Genomic DNA, 8,653 nt, shown 5'->3' with positions numbered 1-8,653 from the left:
TTTAAAGGAAATTACTAAACTAACATATTTAAGCATAAATTTGTAATAAATAAAAATAATAAAAAGTTTTAAATTTCTAATTTTCCTAACTCCCCCTAAACTTGTACCTTTCTTTCCCCTTTTGATCACAGTAAAAATGGGGTACGAATAAGAGAATCTTAAGCAAATTATTAAGGAAGGGAAAAAAATTCTGAGTAAAAATGAATTTTTAGAAAAAAAAATTCTAAGTTAAATTGAATTTTCAGAAAAATTTTCTAAGCAAAAGTGATATTTTTAGAATTTAAAAAAAAATCTAAGATAAACTTAATTTTTGAATGTTAAAAAAAAAAAGTCAAATGAAGTTTTCTAGAATTTTAAAAAAAAAATTCTAACAACAAAAAAATTTTAAGTTAGAATTTTTAAAGAAATTTCTAAGTAAAAGAAATTTTTGTTTATTTTAAGGAGTATTTGATAAACTTTCAAAGTATTATTTAATTCATGTTTAATGCTTTTTCAGAAAGTTAATTAAACATTTTCTTCCAATATTTTAGCTTCTAGGTCGTGGCGAGGTACTAGGCCTTCTTGGTTATTGGAGCAACAACCACTTCCTTAGACAAAGCTTCCATAAAGAATTTCAATATTTAATTTTCTCACAGTAAGCTTTTAACTAAAAGAGAAATTTAACCCAGCAAAGATTTTGAAACCCAATAAAGGTTCCTACTTACAGGATTAGTCAAAAACTTAGGGGGTATATAATCCTTAGGAATTTTCCTAAGTTGGCCCTGATGCTTGCTTATATACCAGTTTAATTTTTCATAAATTTTAAGTTTTGATTTTGAAAAAACATTTATCTTTAAGCATGCAGCAGATTTCAATTTTTCAATTTCAAATTTTAAATTTTCATTTTCAGATTTCAAAGTTTCATTTTCATTTTCTAATTTATCTAATTCTTTAGAAAGAGCTTTAATAAATCTAAAAGATTGATTCGGAGTTAGATTGCATACCTTACTTACCTGATCTGGTGACGCTCCCCCTTCACTGCTGCTTTCTTCTTCTGATGTTCCTCCCCCTTTATCCATGCTCATATCTGAGCTTGAGTCTTCTTCCGGCTGATGGTTCGCCATTAGCACTAACCCCGAGAATTATTCGATGTCTGACTCAGAGGATGATGAATCTGACCAGGTAGCCCTCAGGTTCTTGTGCTTGGAGGGTTCTGGTTTCTTGTATTTTGACTTTTCTCTTTCTTTCTCCTTTCTCTTTAGTTTTGGGCAGTCATCTTTGATGTGCCCTTCTTCGTTGCAGTTGTAGCAACGAATCGTCCTCTTCTTTCGATGATGCCTCTGCGATTTAAATTTATTACTACTGAAAAACTTATTGAAGCTTCTTACCAGTAGTGCCGCTTCGGATTCGTCGACTGAGGTTTCGGAGTCAGAACTATTCATTTTTGCCTTTAAGGCAATGTTCTGACTGGTCTTCTCTATTCCATTGGGCTCTGAAACTCGAGATTCGTGAAGTTCAAAAGTAGAAAACAATTGTTCTAAAGTACTTACCTCGAGGTCCTTAGAGATATAGTACGCATCTACTAAGGAGGCTCACTCTGGAGTTCTCGGGAAGACATTGAGCGCGTATCGCATAGAATCCCGATTGGTTACCTCTTCTCCAAGGTTTGTTAGTTGCGTTATCAGCTCCTTGATTCTCGCTTGGAGTTGCGCTACCTTCTCGCCTTGGTTCATCCGGAGGTTCGTCAACTGGTTCCGGATGATGTCGCGCTTCGCTAGCTTCGCTTCGGAGGTACCTTCGTGAAGCTCCAGGAATTTTTCCCAGAGATCTTTCGTGGAGTCGTAGCTTCCGATCCGATTTACCTTCTGAGGCGGCAGAACACTGAGTAGGTGGAACGCAGCCTTTCCGTTGGCGACGAAATCTGCTTGCTCCTTTTTCGTCCAGGTATTTTCCTCCTTATCTTTCGGAACTGCATAGTCATATTTCATTATTAAAAGAATGTCAAATTCGGTTTTAAAAAATACCTCCATTTTGCGCTTCCATGTGGCGAAGTCTCCGTCGAACTTCGGGGGATGGATGTTCGCTCCGGCCATCGTCTTGATCGTAGTGCTTCAGTTGGCGGTTAGTCCTTCTGAGGCGATCAGGCTCTGATACCAATTGTAGGTACAGCGGAGACCGACAAGAGGGGGGTGAATTGCTGTAAACAAAAAATAAAATTACCCTCCTCGGATTTCAACTTAGAACAAATGCAGTAGTAAAATAATAGAGACAGAAAATAAAAGCAGAAACAGAATTTTAACCTGGTTACAACCAAAAGGGTTGTTAATGCAGGGCAGTGAAAAGCGCACTAAGAAAATTCTCCTTTGCTGAAGGCGGAGAAGCCTTCTACACTCTAATTGCTCAGAACTACTGCTAGGAATTGCTTACAGAGTTGAATGTAGAAGTTGTTGTGAATTCCTAGCTCCAGGGGCCTTTAAATAGCCTCTGGAAATCTGATCTCGAGGGTCCAAGGCGCTTCCAAGAGGTGAGTGGATAAAACTTTATCCGCGGCTTGAAACGGTCACTTTGACCTGTTGAAGGCGCCTTCAAGTTGGAGGCGCCAGCAAGCCTGATGGAGGCGCCTCCAAGCTGGTTTCTTCAGCTTCCGACGCTCCGTTCTTTTGGGTGATTGCGGCCAACCGGAATAGGGCTCACCCGAACCCAATTCCCGACCTTCTCCGCGAGCAGCCTTCCGTCCCGGCTTAACGTCCCTCGAACGCCGCGCACGCTCTTCATGCCCACAGGAGTACTCTTCCGCAGCTCTCTCGTCCTTCGGACGTACCGAGCCCATCGGCTCCATTCCCGTGCCGTCCTTCTCGCTAGCTGCGTCTTCCGCTCGACTTCCTGTGTTCCTAAGCTCCTGCACACTCAGACACATGGATCAAACACAGCAGAACCTAACCAACTTGGTTGATCACATCAAAATTACCACGGGGTCCAAGAATTTATAGTTAGTGTTATTAAGATTATGATGGTCTAAGTGCACATTGTGTGATTAATTCTTAGTTGACAGATTTATTGATTATTATTTCAACTTAACAAACTTTAAATTGATAAATTTTAAAATTAAAATAAAATTTTCCACTCCATAGTTACAACTAAAAGAAGTTTTATGGATATTTTAAAACTTATGAAAATTTTAAAAGGAAAGTGACTAAATTAATAGATCAGCTAAGTTATAAAAAAAAAAAAATTATGCAAAAAGTCAATGTAATATATAATTTATCAAATTTTAGAAATTGAATGATCAATTGAAAAAGGGTAAAATAAAACTTTCTTCCTAATAAACTCACTTTTATCCAAATATATATATATATATATATATATATATGAATTTGTAAGAGATTTTAATAACACTTGTTATAAATTTACTTCCACGCCATTATATTTGGAATTGAAATAATTTTTTTTAAAAAAATAAGCAATGTAGAGTTGGAAAACGTATAGGTGATATCGCTCATTTCGAGTGATCTAATATTATCGTGGTAAAAAAGTGAATACGTTTGTCCCCAGCGTTCCTGTCAATTCGTCCCAGGATCAACACGAAGGAGATAAATCACGGGCGACTACTAGCCTTTGGAATAGTGACTAGTACATAAGGTAGGTATTTACCTCGACTTTGCCGATATTCGAACCTCAGACATCATGGTGGCAACACCTCATGTGTTAGCCATTAGACCATCCCGAAAATATGTACTAGCCACTAGACCATCCCGAGTGATCCAGTATTATTAATCTATAGTTAAAAGGGATTTTTTTACTCTACCATAACAACTATTTATATGGGAAAAATCAGACATATGTATTCATTGAAAATTAATCTAAAATTTATTGGAGCAAATACTCATATATCAATTGTATTAACAGTGGGAACTAGAAAATGTGCAAAAGAAACTTGTGTAGCTAGAAAATTTTGAAAATAAAAAGAAATTATTATGACAAAATTTAAAATTTAAAAAAAATCTAAACATTAAAAGTTTTTACAGAAATAAAAATATTAAAAAGTAAAGTATAGCATAAATTTAAAGGTAAAATGAGATATTACGAATAAATAGAGTTTTTAAGGCCGATAATAAATATAATTAGCAAACATGTTGCATAACAATGAAAAAAAAAAGATATTATATCAATTGAAAAACTTTCAAAAGAGGTGAAGTTTTAAGGTGAAATGAAAACTATAAAATATTTAAGGCAAGTCACATTTTCGTTAAAGATAAGAATGCAACAAAACTAATCTAAAATGTAAACTTTAAAATATAAATATATCTGCCACAACTAACCCAAATAAGAGCATAATTAAATTACAATTATAAAATCTTGAGTTGCAAATTATAATGCTACCTCAATTAATTTAACTGAGGTTGATTTTTAAAAAATAGTTTTTAATATTTCATAATAAAAAATAATCATGTGCCATTTGCTTTTATAGAAGAATTATAATGAACTTATAAAGAGTGAAAAATGTGAATTATAAGAAATGTGAATCATATCCGTAGTAGGTAAGTTGAAGATACATTTAATTAGCCGGTGAATTTTATAATAAATTTATCTGGCAATCAAAATAAGAGGGTAAAATACCCTTAATCCTCTGTGTTTTCAATCCAATAGTATGTTACCCTCTTGTGTTTAAAAAATAATATTTAACTTTCCTTTGACCAAAAGTCAAATGTGCAAAATCGGATAAAAGACAATTATTCCCCTATTTTTTTAATCATTTTTCAATAATAATAAATATCCATTAAAAATATCATAATAGTTATATATTTTAGTAGTGATCTCGTCAGAAAATCCAATTTTCAACAACGTGGTGTGAATTTCTTGGAGCACATCGGAAGCGCTTTGATGGCACAACACAACAAAAGGTGAATTCATCTAGGGAAATATCGACTTCTAAGAGCCGCGACAAAGGGCATCAATAGGAAGGGAGTTTGAGGCAAGGGTAGAGGGGCAGATAGATTGGATTTCGTAGTAAATTTATCTCTAATTTGTTGAGTTCTGTGTTTTTTTTTTTTTATTGTAATTTAATTTAAATTATTTTTGGTTGTTATGATAATATATATGTGTATACATTTAATCTCATATTACTAAGTTAAGAAGGTTGGAAGACCTTATATATGGAGCTCTTTCATCCTTGCTTAGCAAAGTTAAGGGGATCTACATGCATGCGCGGGCCGAGCCCAAATCAAGTGGTTTCGGGGGGTTTGAGTCGGAAATCCATAAACTGGACGTGATGCACTCGATCATCGCACGCAGGGGGGTGCAAATCCCCAACTCGTGGGCCTCACGCTTGCAGGCGGCCTGGTTTGTCTTTGGCCACGCGTGTGAGGAAGCGATGTCTCACGCTTGCAGGCGGCCTGGTTTGTCTTTGGCCACGCGCGTGAGGAAGCGATTGTTGGTGCAACCTTAGGTCAAGGTTGACCTGGTTGACCTTACTCGAGTTGTGTTTTGATGTTTGACGATGTTTGACGAGAAGAGAGTTGTATTCTTGATGTTTGACAAGAATAGGTGTTTGGGAGATTGTAGGTGCAACCTTAGGTCAAGGTTGACCTGGTTGACCTGATTCGGGAAAAGTCCAAGCAGGGAGCTTGGCACGCGAAAAGTCCAAGTATGGAGACTTGGCACTGGAAAAGTCCAAGTACGGAGACTTAGCACGGGGAAAAGTCCAAGCAGGTAGCTTGGCACGCGGAAAGTCCAAGTATGGAGACTTGGCACGGGGAAAGTCAGAAGAGGAACATCCAAGTGGGTCAGTGTGATGGACACGTGGGAAATCCTCGTGAGTGAAGTCTGGTAAAATACCTAGTGAGTGAAGCTAGGAAGATGGGAAGTCCTGGTGAGTGAAGTCAGGTGAAAGATCCAGTGAGTGAAGCTAGGCAAATGGAGCTAGGTGAAAGCCCTAGTGAGTGAAACTAGGCAGTAAGGAAATCTTGATAAGTGAAGCCAAGTGAAACCCTAGTGAGTGAAGTTACGAAGTGAAGAAGTCCTAGTGAGTGAAGCAAGGCGAGTGAAAATCCAGATGGATCGAGGGTGATCGGACACTTGGTGTCAAAGTTCAAGTAGATCAAGGGTGATCGGATGCTTGGCACGAGAGAGTCCCAAAGGTCATGGGACACTTGGTGGGGAGTCTTAGCAGGTCAAGGGAGTGACCGGATGCTAAGCATGATGTACCAATAGGTCAAGGTTGACCGGATATTGGTTTGGAAGGTTTGGGACTTGGTTTGGGCAAAAACCAAGCTCTGGATCGGTCTGTAGACCGATCCAGTAATACGTTTGTGTATCTGATCGGTCTGGTGACCGATCAGATAACAAACAAAAGGCGATCATAGTTCTGTGGGCTTACTGATCGGCCTGGGGACCGATCAGTATGGAGCCTGATCGGTCCCCGGGACCGATCAGGGACGATACCACCTGAGGAGGGATCGGTCCGGGGACCGATCAGATTCCACACAGAGAGTTGGGCAACTCTCTGTGAAGCCTTCTGATCGGTCTGGGGACCGATCAGCACAGGGCCTAATCGGTCCCCACGACCGATCAGGCACACTCCTGATCGGTCTGTGGACCGATCAGGGCACTAGCCGTTGCGACGCAACGGCTATATTCCTTCATGTTTTTCTTCGCAGGTATAAAAGAAGCTACAGGGCTTCGTTGCTAAACATGCTTCCTCCTTAGAACTTCTGTTCTTGTGCTCTAGAGCTTCTGCTCTTACCTGCTATCAGAGCTTTACTGAGCTCCTCGCAGCTGAAGCTTCGCGTGAGCTTCTCGACTGGATTCTCGTCAGCTCCTGCTGGTGTGAAGCTGCTGCTTCATCACTCCAGTCAACAAGAACGGCAAGCAAGTGTTTCATATTGTCTTTTGCTTTCTTGTATCTGTTGTACTCCTATCTTGCTTGTGCAAGAAACATTGTGGCAAGGTTTCTCCACCCAGAAGGAGTATATTGTATTAGCCGGTTCTCCGGGGACTCATCCACCGACGGATTGATAGGCTTCGTCCACCTTACGGACACGCCGAAGAGTAGGAGTTTATCTCCGAACCTCGTTACATCGGTTTGTTTGAGGTTTGTTTTCTTTCCCGTTTGTTTCTGTGTTTATTTTCCGCTGCGCTAACACGTTTTGTAGAAAGAAACGACGATTTGGGGTCGGCTATTCACACCCCCCTCTCTAGCCTCCGTACGAAGGATCCTAACAGCGATGCACGGTTTGGTTCGTCGCTGGTATTTAGCGATCTGAGGTTGGGTCCGAGTGCACCTACGAATGACACGAGTGATTGTCGAATCTTACTCTTTTGTTTACCTATTTATTCCATGCTTACTATTTTGGTACAAATATATTTAGTGCTCTCAATCAACATCTACAACAACATAATTCATATAAATCTAAAATTACTTTTATAATTAGTATTTATTTTATTTTATAAAATTTTATACGTGATTTTTTATTAAATTCTATTTTAAATTTCTTTTCAAATATTATATTTTTATTAGAAATAAAAGAATTAATAATTCCGTGATTGAATCTATCTCTATTTATGCAGACTGTCCGGTCCCTCGAATCCAATCGAACTTTCTGCAAGATATTTACTCATCCTGTTGATCTATCTGAACTTCGCACCAGCTATCCGGTCCTGCAGACTTAGCTGAATTTTAGCATGGTGTCCGGTCCATTGGACTTGCCAATTCCTGCACACTTGATAATGCAATTAGATCGCAAAACACTTAATTTAATTCACTTATCATTCATCAAAATTTGAGTTAGACTATTAGTACAAACTACACCAATAATTACTATGGAGGTTACATGAAAAATATGGAACTGCCACATCAACGGCCCCCCTAGAGCCGGTCCCACGGATATAGAGGGATGTAAATATAAATACACAGCTGAAAGCGCATAGTCGAGACGCTAACATCAGGTAATGACACCTTGAGGATCGAACTCTAGATCTCGTAGCTACGAAACGATGCACCTCCAACTGTACTACGCCCTGGAGTCTATTACGAAGGTATGTGAGGCATTATAAAAAATATCCTCTCTATTAATCAAATACATTACGCACATTCATACACTTATATACGTATCTACTACGATTCTATTATTATTCATCATCTTCTTTCATTATTTTTTTTTATTTAAGTATAAGAATGTCCGTGTCAAAAATTCTCTTTCTAATTCTCATTCTAATAATTTTATTTTTATTGACTCTCTCTGTGATTTGTATAGACCCACGATTTCTAACTCCAAGTTTACTCAGCCATATTCTTTGCATTTGTAGTCTTTGTACAGTCAGTATCAAAGTCACTTCGACTCTACGTGTCCGGCACTCCGTTCTCTCCGATTTAGATAGGATAAAATATCAAATTCAACTCTCACCCAAGTCCTCTTCAATTAGTCTCAACTCTCAATCTCTCAATCTCATTTGTCTCTTTCTGCCGCGTCACCGACTCCCATGTGCCTCAATATTAATCGTTCTTCACTTGTCTACTCGTCAATGTTGGCGACTCACGAGCTGAAACTAATTAATTTCCACATAAGATGCCGACCGGAAATTCGTTGGCCACTTATTGCTGATGGATGAATGGTAATTTTTAATCTTCTCGGAACGGTGCGATTCTTAATATTATCATATAAAATCTTATGATTAA

The sequence above is a fragment of the Zingiber officinale genome, chromosome 7B, assembly GCF_018446385.1.
Source record: "Zingiber officinale cultivar Zhangliang chromosome 7B, Zo_v1.1, whole genome shotgun sequence".
NCBI classification, from domain to species: domain Eukaryota; kingdom Viridiplantae; phylum Streptophyta; class Magnoliopsida; order Zingiberales; family Zingiberaceae; genus Zingiber; species Zingiber officinale.
Note: the sequence above shows the minus strand (reverse complement) of the source record.